The sequence below is a fragment of the Salvelinus namaycush genome, chromosome 33, assembly GCF_016432855.1.
Source record: "Salvelinus namaycush isolate Seneca chromosome 33, SaNama_1.0, whole genome shotgun sequence".
Lineage (NCBI taxonomy): Eukaryota > Metazoa > Chordata > Actinopteri > Salmoniformes > Salmonidae > Salvelinus > Salvelinus namaycush.
This window is the reverse complement of record NC_052339.1, coordinates 36,217,118-36,233,912: the sequence shown is the minus strand read 5'-3', so window position 1 is coordinate 36,233,912 and position 16,795 is coordinate 36,217,118. Positions and strand designations below refer to the sequence as shown.

Here is a 16,795-nt window from a genome sequence, read left to right as displayed (position 1 = left end):
AACGATTCACCCTGACAGATGGAAAGATTCAGCCTGTCAGAAGGAAAGATTCAGCCTGCCAGATGGAAGTATTCAGCCTGCCAGAGGGAAGTATTCAGCCTGCCAGATGGAAGTATTCACCCTGCCAGATGGAATTATTCACCCTGCCAGATGGAAGGTTTCACCCTGCCAGATGGAATGATTCAGCCTGCTAGAAGGAAGGATTCACCCTGCCATAGGATTATTTAGCCTGCCAGATGGAAAGATTCAGCCTGCCAGATGGAAGTATTCACCCTGCCAGATGGAATGATTCACCCTGCCAGATGGAGGGATTCACCCTGCCAGAGGGAAAGATTCAGCCTGCCAGATGGAAGTATTCAGACTGCCAGAGGGAACGATTCACCCTGCCAGATGGAAAGATTCAGCCTGTCAGAAGGAAAGATTCAGCCTGCCAGAGGGAAGTATTCAGCCTGCCAGATGGAAGTATTCACCCTGCCAGATGGAATTATTCACCCTGCCAGATGGAAATTGTTCACCCTGCAGATGGAATGATTCAGCCTGCTAGAATGGAAGGTCACCCTGCCATAGGGAATTATTTAGCCTGCCAGATGGAAATTCAGCCTGCCAGATGGAGTATTCACCCTGCCAGATGGAAGATTCACCCTGCCAGATGGAGGATTCACCCTGCAGAGGAAGATTCAGCCTGCCAGATGGAAGGATTCAGACTGCCAGAGGGAAAGATTCTCCCTGCCAGATGGAAAGATTCAGCCTGTTAGAGGGAAAGATTCAGCCTGCCAGATGGAAGTATTCAGCCTGCCAGAGGGAAAGATTCACCCTGCCAGAGGGAAGGATTCGCCCTGCCAGATGGAAAGATTCAACCTGCCAGAGGGAAAGATTCACCCTGCCAGATGGAAGGATTCACCCTGCCAGAGGGAAGGATTCACCCTGCCAGAGGGAAGGATTCACCCTGCCAGAGGAGATATCACCCTGCCGATGGAAGATTCACCCTGCCAGATGAAGGATTCAGCCTGCTAGAAGGAAGGATTCACCCTGCCATAGGGAATTATTTAGCCTGCCAGATGGAAAGATTCAGCCTGCCAGATGGAAGTATTCACCCTGCCAGATGGAATGATTCACCCTGCCAGATGGAGGGATTCACCCTGCCAGAGGGAAAGATTCAGCCTGCCAGATGGAAGTATTCAGACTGCCAGAGGGAACGATTCACCCTGCCAGATGGAAAGATTCAGCCTGTCAGAAGAAAGATTCAGCCTGCCAGAGGGAAGTTCAGCCTGCCAGAATGGAGTATTCACCTGCAGATGGAATTATTCACCCTGCCAGATGGAGGTTTCACCCTGCCAATGGAATGATTCAGCCTGCTAGAAGGAAGGATTCACCCTGCCTAGGAATTATTTAGCCTGCCAGATGGAAAGATTCAGCCTGCCAGATGGAAGTATTCACCCTGCCAGATGGAATGATTCACCCTGCCAGATGGAAGGATTCACCCTGCCAGAGGGAAAGATTCAGCCTGCCAGATGGAAGGATTCAGACTGCCAGAGGGAAAGATTCTCCCTGCCAGATGGAAAGATTCGCCTGTCCAGAGGGAAAGATTCAGCCTGCCAGATGGAAGTATTCCCGTGCCGAGTAAGATGTAAGCAGAGGACAAGGATGGTCAGGGTCAGCAGCGGGAAGTGTGCCAGAGCGGGCAGAGCAAGGGGAAGGAGCGTCAAGGCAGGGAGTCAGGCAGAGGTATGGCAGGGAGGAGCTGCAGGCAGTCAGCAGAGGGAATTTGGTTCAGCGCAGACCAGAGTGGACATGGGATCAGTATGGTGGAAGGGATACGAAGGATCAGTGCAGGGGGCATGGAAGCACCGCGTGAGAAGGCAGGGGGCACGGCAAGGGTAGATGCAGAAAGTGAGCTGCAGAGTTACGCAGATGGCAGTCAGGGAGGGCATGCCAGGGGCACTGCAGAGGAGAGGCCAGAGGGAGAAGCAAGGCAGGGATAGAGTCAGCCGGATGTAGCAGAAGGCAGGCGCAGGCACGCAGATGAAGGTGCCAGAGGGATGCAGAGGAGGCGCGCTCAGAGGAAGATGCCGCAGGCAGGGAGTTAGCGGGGAGATGGGGTAAGTTCAGAAGAGATCGAGGGGGCAGGGGGGGGGGATGTCAGGGTAGCAGGCGCAAGGGATACAGCCTGCCCGAGGAAAGATTCCCCTGCCAGAGGGAAGGATTCGCCCTGCCAGATGGAAAGATTCAACCTGCCAGAGGGAAAGATTCACCCTGCCAGATGGAAGGATTCACCCTGCCAGAGGGAAGGATTCACCCTGCCAGAGGGAAGGATTCACCCTGCCAGAGGGAAGGATTCACCCTGCCAGATGGAAGGATTCACCCTGCCAGATGGAATTATTCACCCTGCCAGATGGAGGTATTCACCCTGCCAGATGGAAGGATTCAGCCTGCCAGATGGAAGGATTCACCCTGCCAGAGGGAAAGATTCACCCTGCCAGATGGAAGTATTCAGACTGCCAGAGGGAAAGATTCACCCTGCCAGAGGGAATGATTCACCCTGCCAGATGGAAAGATTCAACCTGCCAGAGGGAAAGATTCACCCTGCCAGAGGGAAAGATTCACCCTGCCAGATGGAAGGATTCAGCCTGCCAGAGGAAAGATTCACCCTGCCAGATGGAAAGCTTCAACCTGCCAGAGGGAAGGATTCACCCTGCCAGATGGAAGGATTCAGCCTGCTAGAAGGAATGATTCACCCTGCCAGATGGAAGGATTCACCCTGCCATAGGGAAGGATTTAGCCTACCAGATGGAAAGATTCAGCCTGCCAGATGGAATGATTTAGCCTGCCAGATGGAAGTATTCACCCTGCCAGATGGAATTATTCACCCTGCCAGATGGAAGGTTTCACCCTGCCAGATGGAATGATTCAGCCTGCTAGAAGGAAGGATTCACCCTGCCATAGGGAATTATTTAGCCTGCCAGATGGAAAGATTCAGCCTGCCAGATGGAAGTATTCACCCTGCCAGATGGAATGATTCACCCTGCCAGATGGAGTGATTCACCCTGCCAGATGAAAGGTTTCACACCTGCCATAGGGAAGGATTCAGCCTGCCAGATGGAAGGATTTAGCCTGCCAGATGGAAGGATTTAGCCTGCCAGATGGAAGTATTCACCCTGTCAGATGGAATTATTCACCCTGACAGATGGAATGATTCACCTCGCCAGATGGAAGGATTCACCCTGCCAGATGGAAGGAATTAGCCTGCCAGAGGGAATGATTCACCCTGCCAGATGGATGGATTCACCCTGCCAGAGGGAAGGATTCACCCTGCCAGATGGAAGGCCTGAAAGCAGGCTGATGCTACATCTCAAATGGCACCCTATTCCCCTATAGTGCCCTACTTTTAACCAGAGCCATATCGTCAAATGTAGTGCCCTACTTTTAACCAGAACCATATGGTCGTAGTGAACTATAAAGGGAATAGGGTGCCATAGGGGATGCAGAGTGAGCATCCCACGGCCGCTGAGCTTGTCTTGGCCAGGCAGACACTAGATACATTGGGTGATTCTAGCGGGGACAGAGCTTGTTGACTTGGCGGATACCAAACCGCGTGCAGTTATAGAAGTCTGTTTGAGTCAGTTAGCCAAGAATACCAAGCACTAAAGATACTAATGTCATTCTGATTCCCAAATCAAATGCAGGATGTCTGGGCAGAGGCTGAGACTGAGACAGGCAACCCTGTTGTAAGAAGTGCTTACTTTAGCAGGAGCCCAGCCAGTGAGTCAAGGCTCTTGCTCATTGAAATGTAAAAGTTTACCTAGACGGCTCTGTCCTGTTTGCTACAGGAGAACTTTTGGCGCGGGAGGCCCTTCTTACAGGAAGCGTTACAGCAGACCAGTGTTGTCTGTCTGAGTCCAGCCGGTCTGAGGGGAGAGCGCTGCATACCTCTCCTTCTGTGGGCTGTTCCTTCGTACTGACATTCTCCCCTGTTTGCTCTGACTGACTAGACTAGACACTCATCCTACAAAATTTGCTAATGTTTTAAACTCTCTCTTTCTCTCCCTCCGTCTCTCTTCATTCCCCGGCAGACAGACGGACAGACAGACAGTACAGAGTAAAACACAGTGCATATGGGATCATCAAGCATCGCTATGTTAGTGTTTCTTCACAGAGAAATCCACTCTGATGGCTTCAGATTGAGGTCTCAGGAATGTTCAGCTAAACAGGGATATCCTGCTAGTCATCTATTAAACAGGGATATCCTGCTAGTCATCTATTAAACAGGGATATCCTGCTCGTCATCTATTAAACAGGGATATCCTGCTCGTCATCTATTAAAAGGGATATCCTACCGTCATCTATTAAACAGGGATATCCTGCTCGTCATCTATTAAACAGGGATATCCTGCTCGTCATCTATAAACAGGATTCCTGACTGTCATCTATTAAACAGGATACCTGCTAGTCATCTATTAACAGGGATATCCTGCTCGTCTCTATTAAACAGGATATCCTGCTAGTCATCTATTAAACAGGATATCCTGCTCGTCTCTATTAAACAGGGATATCCTGCTCGTCATCTATTAAACAGGGATATCCTCCTAGTCATCTATTAAACAGGGATATCCTGCTCGTCATCTATTAAACAGGGATATCCTCCTAGTCATCTATTAAACAGGGATATCCTCCTAGTCATCTATTAAACAGGGATATCCTGCTAGTCATCTATTAAACAGGGATATCCTGCTAGTCATCTATTAAACAGGGATATCCTCCTAGTCATCTATTAAACAGGGATATCCTGCTGTCATCTATTAACAGGATACCTGCTCATCTATTAAAGGGATTCCTCCGTCATCTATTAAACAGGGATATCCTCTCGTCATCTATTAAACAGGGATATCCTGCTCGTCATCTATTAAACAGGGATATCCTGCTAGTCATCTATTAAACAGGGATATCCTGCTAGTCATCTATTAAACAGGGATATCCTGCTAGTCATCTATTAAACAGGGATATCCTCCTAGTCATCTATTAAACAGGGATATCCTGCTCGTCATCTATTAAACAGGGATATCCTGCTCGTCATCTATTAACAGGATATCCTCCCTGTCATCTATTAAACAGGGATATCCGCTCGTCATCTATTAACAGGGATATCCTGCTATCATCTATTAAACAGGGATATCCTCTAGTCATCTATTAAACAGGGATTCCTCCTAGTCATCTATTAACAGGGATATCCTCCTAGTCTCTATTAAACAGGGGATATCCTCCTAGTCATCTATTAAACAGGGATATCCTGCTATCATCTATTAAACAGGGATATCCTCCTAGTCATCTATTAAAACAACGGGATATCCTCCTAGTCATCTATTAAACAGGGATACCTCTCTCACTATAAACGGGATATCCTGCTCGTCATCTATTAAACAGGGATATCTGCTCGTCATCTATTAAACAGGGATATCCTGCTATTCATCTATTAAACAGGGATATCCTGCTAGTCATCTTTAAACAGGATATCCTGCTAGTCATCTATTAAACAGGGATATCCTGCTAGTCATCTATAACAGGGATATCCTGCTATCATCTATTAAACAGGGATATCCTCTAGTCATCTATTAAACAGGATATCCTCCTAGTCATCTATTAAACAGGGATATCCTCCTAGTCATCTATTAAACAGGGATATCCTGCTAGTCATCTATTAAACAGGGATATCTGCTAGTCATCTATTAAACAGGATATCTCGCTATCATCTATTAAACAGGGATATCCTGCTAGTCATCTATTAACAGGGATACCTGCTCGTCATCTATTAAACAGGGATATCTCCTAGTCATCTATTAAACAGGGATATCCTGCTAGTCATCTATTAAACAGGGATATCCTTGCTAGTCATCTATTAAACAGGGATATCCTGCTAGTCATCTATTAAACAGGGATATCCTGCTAGTCATCTATTAAACAGGGATATCCTGCTAGTCATCTATTAAACAGGGATATCCTCCTAGTCATCTATTAAACAGGGATATCCTGCTCGTCATCTATTAAACAGGGATATCCTGCTCGTCATCTATTAAACAGGGATATCCTGCTCGTCATCTATTAAACAGGGATATCCTGCTCGTCATCTATTAAACAGGGATATCCTGCTCGTCATCTATTAAACAGGGATATCCTGCTCGTCATCTATTAAAGGATATCCTGCTCGTCATCTATTAAACGGGATATCCTGCTCGTCATCTATTAAACAGGGATTCCTCCTAGTCATCTATTAAACAGGATATCTGCTCGTCATCTATTAACAGGATATCCTCCTATCATCTATTAACAGGGATATCCTGCTATCATCTATTAAACAGGGATATCCTGCTCGTCATCTATTAAACAGGGATATCCTGCTAGTCATCTATTAAACAGGGATATCCTGCTCGTCATCTATTAACGGGATATCCTGCTGTCATCTATTAAACAGGGATATCCTCCTAGTCATCTATTAAACAGGGATATCCTGCTAGTCATCTATTAAACAGGGATATCCTGCTCGTCATCTATTAAACAGGGATATCCTGCTAGTCATCTATTAAACAGGGATATCCTCCTAGTCATCTATTAAACAGGGATATCCTGCTAGTCATCTATTAAACAGGGATATCCTCCTAGTCATCTATTAAACAGGAGATATCCTGCTAGTCATCTATTAAACAGGGATATCCTGCTCGTCATCTATTAAACAGGGTATTCCTCCTAGTCATCTATTAAACGGGATATCCTCCTAGTCATCTATAAAACAGGGATATCCTGTAGTCATCTATTAAACAGGATATCCTGCTAGTCATCTATTAAACAGGATACCTCCTAGTCATCATTAAAGGGATATCCTGCTAGTCACTATTAAACAGGGATTTCCTGCTATTCATCTATAAACAGGGATATCCTGCTCGTCATCTATTAAACAGGGATATCCTGCTCGTCATCTATTAAACAGGGATACCTGCTAGTCATCTATTAAACAGGGATATCCTCCTAGTCATCTATTAAACAGGGATATCCTGCTAGTCATCTATTAAACAGGGATATCCTGCTCGTCATCTATTAAACAGGGATATCCTGCTAGTCATCTATTAAACAGGGATATCCTCCTAGTCATCTATTAAACAGGGATATCCTGCTAGTCATCTATTAAACAGGGATATCCTCCTAGTCATCTATTAAACAGGGATATCCTGCTAGTCATCTATTAAACAGGGATATCCTGCTCGTCATCTATTAAACAGGGATATCCTCCTAGTCATCTATTAAACAGGGATCCTCCTGTCATCTATTAAACAGGGATATCCTGCTAGTCATCTATTAACAGGGATATCCTGCTAGTCATCTATTAAACAGGGATATCCTGCTCGTCTCTATTAAACAGGAATCCTCCTAGTCATCTATTAAACAGGGATATCCTGCTAGTCATCTATTAAACAGGTATCCTGCTCGTCATCTATTAAACAGGATATCCTGCTAGTCATCTATTAAACAGGGATATCCTGCTCGTCATCTATTAACACAGGTATATCCTCTAGTCATCTATTAAACAGGGATATCCTCTCTAGTCATCTATTAAACAGGGATATCCTGCTAGTCATCTATTAAACAGGGATATCCTGCTCGTCATCTATTAAACAGGATATCCTGCAGTCATCTATTAAACAGGGATATCCTCCTAGTCCATCTATTAAACAGGGATATCCTGCTAGTCATCTATTAACAGGGATATCCTCCTATCTCTATTAAACAGGGATATCCTCTCGTCATCTATTAAACAGGGATATCCTGCTCGTCATCTATTAAACAGGGATATCCTCCTAGTCATCTATTAAACAGGGATATCCTCCTAGTCATCTATTAAACAGGGATATCCTGCTAGTCATCTATTAAACAGGGATATCCTGCTAGTCATCTTTAACAGGATATCCTCCTAGTCATCATTAAACAGGGATATCCTGCTAGTCATCTATTAAACAGGGATATCCTGCTAGTCATCTATTAAACAGGGATATCCTGCTCGTCATCTATTAAACAGGGATATCCTGCTCGTCATCTATTAAACAGGGATATCCTGCTAGTCATCTATTAAACAGGGATATCCTCCTAGTCATCTATTAAACAGGGATATCCTGCTAGTCATCTATTAAACAGGGATATCCTGCTCGTCATCTATTAAACAGGGATATCCTGCTAGTCATCTATTAAACAGGGATATCCCCTAGTCATCTATTAAACAGGGATATCCTGCTAGTCATCTATTAAACGGGATATCCTCCTAGTCATCATTAACAGGGATATCCTGCTAGTCATCTATTAAACAGGGATATCCTGCTCGTCATCTATTAAAAAGGGATATCCTCCTAGTCATCTATTACCAGGGATATCTCCTAGTCATCTATATTAACAGGGTATCCTGCTAGTCATCTATTAAACAGGGATATCCTGCATCATCTATTAAACAGGAATCTCCTCCTATCATCTATTAACAGGGATATCCTGCTAGTCATCTATTAAACAGGGATTCCTCTCGTCACTATTAAACAGGGATATCCTGCTAGTCATCTATTAAACAGGGATATCCTCTCGTCATCTATTAAACAGGATATCCTGCCGTCATCTATTAAACAGGGATATCCTCCTAGTCATCTATTAAACAGGGATATCCTGCTCGTCATCTATTAAACAGGGATATCCTGCTAGTCATCTATTAAACAGGGATATCCTGCTCGTCATCTATTAAACAGGGATATCCTGCTCGTCATCTATTAAACAGGGATATCCTGCTAGTCATCTATTAAACAGGGATATCCTCCTAGTCATCTATTAAACAGGGATATCCTGCTAGTCATCTATTAACAGGGATATCCTGCTCGTCATCTATTAAACAGGGATATCCTGCTATCATCTATTAAACGGGATTCCTGCTCTCATCTATTAAACAGGGATACCTGCTAGTCATCTATTAAACAGGGATACTGCTCGTCATCTATTAAACAGGGATATCCTGCTAGTCATCTATTAAACAGGGATATCCTGCTCGTCATCTATTAAACAGGGATATCCTGCTAGTCATCTATTAAACAGGATATCCTCTAGTCTCTATTAAACAGGGATATCCTCCTAGTCATCTATTAACAGGGATATCCTGCTAGTCATCTATTAAACAGGGATATCGCCTAGTCATCTATTAAACAGGGATATCCTCCGTCCATCTATTAAACAGGGATATCCTGCTAGTCATCTATTAAACAGGGATATCCTGCTCAGTCATCTATTAAACAGGGATATCCTCCTAGTCATATTAACAGGGATATCCTGCTAGTCATCTATTAAACAGGGATATCCTGCTCGTCACTATTAAACAGGGTATCCTGCTAGTCATCTATTAACAGGGATATCCTGCTAGTCATCTATTAAACAGGGATATCCTGCTAGTCATCTATTAAACAGGGATATCCTCCTATCATCTATTAAACAGGGATATCCTGCTCGTCATCTATTAACAGGGATATCCTGCTCGTCATCTATTAAACAGGGATATCCTGCTCGTCATCTATTAAACAGGATATCCTGCTCGTCATCTATTAAACAGGGATATCCTGCTCGTCATCTATTAACAGGATATCCTGCTCGTCATCTATTAAACAGGGATATCCTGCTCGTCATCTATTAAACAGGGATATCCTGCTCGTCATCTATTAACAGGGATACTCCTAGTCATCTATTAAACAGGATATCCTGCTCGTCATCTATTAAACAGGGATATCCTCCTAGTCATCTATTACACAGGGAATCCTGCTAGTCATCTATTAAACAGGGATATCCTGCTCGTCATCTATTAAACAGGGATATCTGCTAGTCATCTATAAACAGGGATATCCTGCTCGTCATCTATAAACAGGATATCCTGCTCGCATCTATTAAACAGGGATATCCTGCTAGTCATCTATTAAACAGGGATATCCTCCTAGTCATCTATTAAACAGGGATATCCTGCTAGTCATCTATTAAACAGGGATATCCTCTAGTCATCTATTAAACAGGGATATCCTGCTAGTCATCTATTAAACAGGGATATCCTCCTATCATCTATTAAACAGGGATATCCTGCTAGTCATCTATTAAACAGGGATATCCTGCTCGTCATCTTTAAACAGGGATATCCTCCTAGTCCTTATTAAACAGGGATATCCTCCTAGTCATCTATTAAACAGGGATATTCCTGCTACATCTATTAAACAGGGATATCCTGCTAGTCATCTATTAAACAGGGATATCCTCCTAGTCATCTATTAAACAGGGATATCCTGCTAGTCATCTATTAAACAGGGATATCCTGCTCTCGTCATCTATTAAACGGGATATCCTGCTAGTCCATTAAACAGGGATATCCTGCTCGTCATCTTAAACAGGGATATCCTGCTCGTCATCTATTAAACAGGGATATCTCCTAGTCATCTATTAAACAGGATATCCTGCTGTCATCTATTAAACAGGGATATCCTGCTAGTCATCTATTAAACAGGGATATCCTGCTCGTCATCTATTAAACAGGGATATCCTGCTCGTCATCTATTAAACAGATATCCTGCTAGTCATCTATTAAACAGGATTCCTCCTACATCTATTAAACAGGGATATCCGGCTAGTCATCTATTAAACAGGGATATCCTGCTCGTCATCTATTAAACAGGGATATCCTGCTAGTCATCTATTAAACAGGGATATCCTGCTCGTCATCTATTAAACAGGGATATCCTGCTAGTCATCTATTAAACAGGGATATCCTGCTAGTCATCTATTAAACAGGGATATCCTGCTCGTCATCTATTAAACAGGGATATCCTGCTAGTCATCTATTAACAGGGATATCCTGCTCGTCATCTATAAACAGGGATATCCTGCTAGTCATCTATTAAACAGGGATATCCTGCTCGTCATCTTTAACAGGATACCTGCTCGCATCTATAACCAGGGATATCCTCCTAGTCATCTTAAACAGGGATATCCTGCTCGTCATCTATTAAACAGATATCCTGCTAGTCATCTATTAAACAGGGATATCCTGCTCGTCATCTATTAAACAGGGATATCCTGCTGTCATCTATTAAACAGGGATATCCTGCGTCATCTATTAAACAGGGATATCCTGCCTAGTCATCTATTAAACAGGGATATCCTTCTAGTCATCTATTAAACAGGGATATCCTGCTCGTCATCTATTAAACAGGGATATCCTGCTAGTCATCTATTAAACAGGGATATCCTGCTCGTCATCTATTAAACAGGGATATCCTGCTAGTCATCTATTAAACAGGGATATCCTGCTCGTCATCTATTAAACAGGGATATCCTGCTAGTCATCTATTAAACAGGGATATCCTGCTCGTCATCTATTAAACAGGGATATCCTCCTAGTCATCTATTAAACAGGGATATCCTGCTAGACCCTACTACATTCTAACCTGTAGACTGAGGAACAAGTCATTCACCACATCTGCCACATTTCCAAGATGCCAAGGTCTAAGTCATAAAACCATGGGAGACATTACACAGAGATTCCCAGAAGTTAGTGGAAATTCCAGAGTTGTTGGGCAGTGATGTTAGTTCTCCATGCTTCTGTTCTCCTGTATTTACCAGGAAGTTTATTTCAGAGTGTCTTTGGGAGTGTTCTAAAACCAGGGAGTTTATTACAGAGTGTCTTTGGGAGTGTTTTTAAACCAGGAAGTCTATTACAGAGTGTCTTTGGGAGTGTTTTAATGCGTCCTCCTCTCCATGCATTCGAACTTTAGCCAACTCTGTCGAGTCAAGGGCCTAGACCTCTGTCCTCCTATCTTCAGTCGTTGATCCACCCCCCTGGCTTGCTGCCTGGCTTGCTGCCTGCCTGGCTGTTTGGCTTGCTGGCTGGCTGCCTGCCTGGCTGACTGGCTGTCGTGTGTTTGCTTAGAGGGGTCGCTCCGAAAGAGATTTGAGACAAGAAAGCTCCAGTGATGGACCAGACACACAAACCAACTGTATTCCTCCCAGATTACAGACATGTGTACTCCCTACACCTGGGGTGTGAACCTCCAATAATGTAGGAAGTAAAAGTGTCTGTGTTATCTCTGAGGAATACAAGTGGTTTGTGTTTGGGCCCTGGGGTGTATGTAGTATACTTACCCAGTCTGTGTGCTTGTTGGGATGCACTCTGTGGCTGACTGGTTTATGGCATGGTGAGAGAGAGGGGGGGGGGGGTCAAACCCAGGTCACAGTGATTTAGTCTTGCACTTTAGAGTCCTGGGTTGGTACCCTATTCCCTATATAGTATATTACTTTAGACCAGGGCCCTATAGAACCCTATTCCCTATATAGTGTACTGCTTTAGACCAGGGCCCTATAGAAAACTATTCCCTATATATAGTGTACTACATTAGACCAGGGCCCTATATAACCCTATTCCCTATATATTGCACTACTTTAGAACAGGGTTTATGAGTCCTCTGGTCCACAGGGATTTGGGTGCCATATCAGACACACCATGTTGTTTTGTCTTGGAGAGTGGAGTACCCCAAACCCCCCATGGCACACCAGATCAGACCATTGTGTAATGGGGGGGGGGGGGGGGGGTATCCAGACTTGTCCAGGGATCCCTTCCTCTACCGGGAGGATGATGATATCACCTTCCCTGTTAAACAGTGAAACATACTCTCTCTCTGCCGTGCCTCTGTGGAGCCATGAAGGGAGTCAGGATAATGGGGCGCTCCACACAGCCCATAAAGACACCTCTTAGTACGATCTTTGTCTAGATCTAGGTTCTGTTTTATTGATTACAGTAAATGTTCAGACAGGAATTCCCCGTTTCCTTTCCCTCTGATAATAATAGCAGTTGGCAGTGTGTTGACAGACAGTGGGTCTTTACAGACAGACAGGGGGTCTTTACAGCCAGACAGGGGGTCTTTACAGACAGACAGGGGGTCTTTACAGACAGACAGGGGTTTTTACAGACAGACAGGGTGTCTTTACAGCCAGACAGGGGATCTTTACAGCCAGACAGGTCGTCTTTACAGACAGACAGGGGGTCTTTACAGCCGGACAGGGGTCTTTACAGCCAGACAGGTCGTCTTTACAGACAGACAGGGGATCTTTACAGACAGACAGGGGGTCTTTACAGCCAGACAGGTCGTCTTTACAGACAGACAGGGGGTCTTTACAGACAGACAGGGGGTCTTTACAGACAGACAGGGGATCTTTACAGCCAGACAGGTCGTCTTTACAGACAGACAGGGGGTCTTTACAGACAGACAGGGTGTCTTTACAGACAGACAGGGGTTTCTACAGACAGACAGGGGTTTTTACAGCCAGACAGGGTGTCTTTACAGCCAGACAGGGTGTCTTTACAGACAGACAGGGTGTCTTTACAGCCAGACAGGGTGTCTTTACAGCCAGACAGGGGGTCTTTACAGCCAGACAGGCGTCTTTACAGCCGGACAGGGGTCTTTACAGACAGACAGGGGTTTTTACAGCCAGACAGGGGGTCTTTACAGCCAGACAGGGGTCTATACAGACAGGCATGTTACTGATGGACTACTGATGGAGTGTGATTCCAATGTCTTCTTCCCCTAGGTGTACAACAAGACAAACCAGCGTAGATAAAACCTCCCAATATGATTGATAGTTGTGTCTCTGAAAGGAGGAAGCGGTCCTAGTGTAACTGTGGTACCGTGACCAGGACTCTACTGTACCTCTGGGATACAGTGAAAAACAGAACGTGTAGTAACTCTCGTTTTACAGTCAAAGCAGCTGTTCTCTCACACTGATTGCTAATGACTTTCCCAGATGTGGGAAAAATCCCACTCCCCCTCCTCTCTCTCCATTCCCCTCTCCCTCCAACTCCCTCGTAACTCCATCCCTCCAACTCCCTCGTCACTCCATCCCCCAACTCCCCCGTCAATCCATCCCCCAACTCCCCCGTCACTCCATCCCCCAACTCCCCCGTCACTCCATCCCCCAACTCCCCCGTCACTCCATCCCTCCAACTCCCCCGTCACTCCATCCCCCAACTCCCCCGTCACTCCATCCCTCCAACTCCCTCGTCACTCCATCCCCAACTCCCCCGTCACTCCATCCCCCAACTCCCCCGTCACTCCATCCCCCAACTCCCCCGTCACTCCACCCCCCAACTCCCCCGTCCCTCCATCCCCCAACTCCCCCGTCACTCCATCCCTCCAACTCCCCCGTCACTCCATCCCCCAACTCCCCCGTCACTCCACCCCCCAACTCCATCCCCCAACTCCCCCGTCAATCCATCCCCCAACTCCCCCGTCACTCCATCCCCCAACTCCCCCTTCACTCCATCCCCCAACTCCCCCGTCACTCCATCCCCCAACTCCCCCGTCACTCCATCCCCCAACTCCCCCGTCACTCCATCCCCCAACTCCCCCTTCACTCCATCCCCCAACTCCCTCGTCACTCCATCCCCCAACTCCCCCGTCACTCCATCCCCCAACTCCCCCGTCACTCCATCCCCCAACCCCCCCGTCACTCCATCCCCCACCCCCCCCGTCACTCCATCCCCCAACTCCCCCGTCACTCCATCCCCCAACTCCCCCGTCACTCCATCCCCCAACTCCCCCGTCACTCCACCCCCCAACTCCCTCGTCACTCCATCCCCCAACTCCCCCGTCAATCCATCCCCCAACTCCCTCGTCACTCCATCCCTCCAACTCCCCCGTCACTCCATCCCCCAACTCCCCCGTCACTCCATCCCCCAACTCCCCCGTCACTCCATCCCTCCAACTACCCCGTCACTCCATCCCCCAACTCCCCCGTCACTCCATCCCTCCAACTCCCCCTTCACTCCATCCCCCAACTCCCCCGTCACTCCATCCCCCAACTCCCCCTTCACTCCATCCCCCAACTCCCCCGTCACTCCATTCCCCAACTCCCCCGTCACTCCATCCCCCAACTCCCCCGTCACTCCATCCCCCAACTCCCCCGTCACTCCATCCCCCAACTCCCCCTTCACTCCATCCCCCAACTCCCCCTTCACTCCATCCCCCAACTCCCCCGTCACTCCATTCCCCAACTCCCCCGTCACTCCATCCCCCAACTCCCCCGTCACTCCATCCCCCAACTCCCCCGTCACTCCATCCCCTAACTCCCCCTTCACTCCATCCCCCAACTCCCCCTTCACTCCATCCCCCAACTCCCCCGTCACTCCATCCCTCCAACTCCCCCGTCACTCCATCCCCCAACTCCCTCGTCACTCCATCCCCCAACTCCCCCGTCACTCCATCCCCCAACTCCCTCGTCACTCCATCCCCCAACTCCCCCGTCACTCCATCCCCCAACTCCCCCGTCACTACATCCCCCAACTCCCCCGTCACTCCATCCCCCAACTCCCCCTTCACTCCATCCCCCAACTCCCCCTTCACTCCATCCCCCAACTCCCCCGTCACTCCATTCCCCAACTCCCCCGTCACTCCACCCCCCAACTCCCCCGTCACTCCATCCCCCAACTCCCCCGTCACTCTATTCCCCAACTCCCCCGTCACTCCATCCCTCCAACTCCCCCTTCACTCCATCCCCCAACTCCCCCATCACTCCATCCCCCAACTCCCCCGTCACTCCATCCCCCAACTCCCCCGTCACTCCATCCCTCCAACTCCCCCGTCACTCCATCCCCCAACTCCCTCGTCACTCCATCCCTCCAACTCCCCCGTCACTCCATCCCCCTCACCCTCCTTCATTTATCTAGCCAAGACATGAACAGACTAGACAGCCAGACAGCAGACTAGACAGCCAGACAGCAGACTAGACAGCCAGACAGCAGACTAGACAGCCAGACAGCAGACTGGACAGCCAGACAGCAGACTAGACAGCCAGATACAGAGACAGAGACAAAGACACACCTCAGCTTTTCAAGGCAGCGTCCCCTTCTTCCCCCATCTCCCTCTGTGTGGCTGGAGCTTCGTCTGGGGCTGGAGTTTTGGTTGGGGCTGGAGCTCTGTATGGGGCTGGAGCTGGGGCTGGGGCTCTGTCTGGGGCTGGGGCTGGAGCCCTGCTGGGGCTGGAGCTGGAGTTTTGGCTGGGGCTGGAGCTGGGGCTGGAGTTCTGTCTGGGTGGCTCTCTGGCTGACTGACTGACTGGCTGTCTCTCTGGCTTGCTGGATGGCTGACTGGCTGGCTTACTAGCTGGCTGTTTCTCTGGCTGGCTGGCTGGCTGATTGCCTGGCTAACTGGCTGACTCGCTGACTGGCTGACTGACTGTCTGGCTAGCTGTCACCGGAGACCCCTGGCTTAGTTATGGGGAGACAGATCTTCATCCCGCCATGGACCTGCATGTGTTAGAACAGAGCTGGAAGCGCCATTTGAATGGTGACAGCCCCACTGCAGGGCAGACCAGACTAGACCAGGGTGAGGGAATGGCTGAGTAATACTGACAGGAAATAGAGGGAAATTAACACCAATGAGGCTGTGATGGAGCTTTGGGAGGACAGGGGGAGATTCCATTATCACTTCAATATTTCAGAGCATCTGGAGAGTGCTGAAAACTGAGTTTGCATTCCCAGGAACTGAAGACTGAATCCACATGGAGTGGGGCTGAAGACTGAATCCACATGGAGTGGTGCTGAAGACTGAATCCACATGGAGTGGGGCTGAAGACTGAATACAAATGGAGTGGTGCTGAAGACTGAATCCACATGGAGTGGGGCTGAAGACTGAATCCACATGGAGTGGTGCTGAAGACTGAATCCACATGGAGTGGGGCTGAAGACTGAATACACATGGAG

General features: G+C 47.5%; 1 protein-coding gene across 2 annotated transcripts in view; it reads left to right on the top strand.

Moving 5' to 3' along the window:
- plod2 (procollagen-lysine, 2-oxoglutarate 5-dioxygenase 2) overlaps positions 1–16,795 on the top strand; it is a 150,181-nt gene that overhangs the window by 31,564 nt on the left and 101,822 nt on the right. The window lies entirely within an intron of this gene.